Genomic DNA, 1,915 nt, shown 5'->3' with positions numbered 1-1,915 from the left:
AGTCCTTTGTTTCTTAAGTCCTGTTAATTTTGTCGTATCACATAACATTATTTTTTTTTTGGGGGGGGGGTCTGGTCATGCGGCCTGAACTCTGGGCCTGGGCGCTGTCCCTCAGCTCTTCAGCTCAAGACCAGCGCTCTACCGCTTGAGCCACAGTGCCACTTCCGACCTTTTTTTTCTGCTTCTGTGGTGCTGAGGAATCAAACCTGGGGCCTCATGCATGCAAGGCAAGCGCTCTACCACTGAGCCACCTTCCCAGCCCCCAACCTAACATTTTAGATTTAACATCCTCTTATCAGGGAGACAATGTGCCGTTTGTCTCTTTGCACTTGGCTTACCTCACTCAACATGATTTCTTCTAGCTCCATCGATTTCTCTGCAAATGCCATTATTTTGTCACTTCTAATGCACCCACTGTATTCTCATACCGCCCACTGTCCCCTTACCCTGCCCACTGTGTCCTCACACTGTCCACTGTGTCCTCACACCACCCACTGTCCTCTCACCCTGCCCACTGTTTCCTCATACCTCCCAGTGTCCTCACACTGCCCACAGTTTTCCCACACCTCCCATTGTGTCATGACACCACCCACTGTGGCCTCACACCACCCACTGTGTCTCACACTGACCACTGTCTTCTCCCATGGCCCACTGTGTCCTCATACCACCCACTGTTCCTCACACTGCACACTGGGCCCTCACACCACCCAATATGTTCTCAAACCATCCACTGTCCTCACACCACTCACTCTGTCCTCATACCACCCACTGTGTCCTCATACCACCCAGTGTCCTCACACCACCAACTGTTTCCTTACACTACCCACAGTCTCCTCAGATCTCTGTGTCCTCACCCCACCCTATGTACCCCCACTGCCCAGTCTCCTCACCCTGCCCACTGTCTCTTCACACTGCCCACTGTGTCCTCACACTGATGACTGTTTCCCCACACCACCCAAGGTGTCCTCACACTGCACACTTTGTCCTCACACCTCCCACTGTCTACTCACCCTGCCCACTGTGTTCTCACATCCCTTACTGTGACCTCACACTGCCCACTGTCTCCTCACACTGACCACTGTTTCCTCACTCAACCCTCTGTGTCCTCACACCACTCACTGGCAAATCACTCCGCCCACTGTGTCCTCACATTGCCCACTGTGTCCTCACATTGCCCACTGTGTCTTCATATTGCTCAGTCTCCTCACACTGCCCACTGGCTACTCACACCTACCACTGTGTCCTCACACCCCCATTGTTTCTTCATATGGCCCGCTGTGTCCTCATACCTCCCATTGTCTTCTCCCATGGCCCACTGTGTCCTCATACTGCCCACTGTCTCCTCACACTGCCCTTTGTCCTCACATCACCCACGTGTCCTCATACCACTCACTGTGTTCCCACACTGCCCACTCTCTTCTCATACTTCCCACTGTGTCCTCACACATCCCATTCTGTCCTCACACCGCCCACTGTCTCCTCACACCACCCTGTGTCCTCACACTGCCCACTGTCTCCTCACAATGCCCTTTGTGTCCTCACACTACCGTGTCCTCAAATTGTCCACTGTGTCATCACACCACACACTATGTCCTCACACCACCCACTATGTCCTCACACCACCCACTGTCTCCTCACACTGGCCACTGTGTCTTCACACTGTCCTGTGTCTCTTCACACTACCCACATTCTCCTCATATCTCTGAATGTGTCCTCACACTATCCACTGTGTCCTTACACCACCCACTGTTTTCACACTGCCCACTGTGTCCTCACACCGCCCATTGTGTCATCACACGATCCATTGTGGCCTCACACCACCCACTGTGGCCTCACACCGCCTACTGTGTCTCACACTGTCTACTGTCTTCTCCCATGGCCCTCTGTGTCCTCACACCTCCCACTGTCTCCTCAT

This window comes from Dipodomys ordii, unplaced genomic scaffold, assembly GCF_000151885.1.
Source record: "Dipodomys ordii isolate 6190 unplaced genomic scaffold, Dord_2.0 Scaffold24, whole genome shotgun sequence".
In the NCBI taxonomy this organism is placed as follows: Eukaryota; Metazoa; Chordata; class Mammalia; order Rodentia; family Heteromyidae; genus Dipodomys; species Dipodomys ordii.
The sequence above is the reverse complement of the archived record's forward strand: the minus strand, read 5'-3'. Positions refer to the sequence as shown.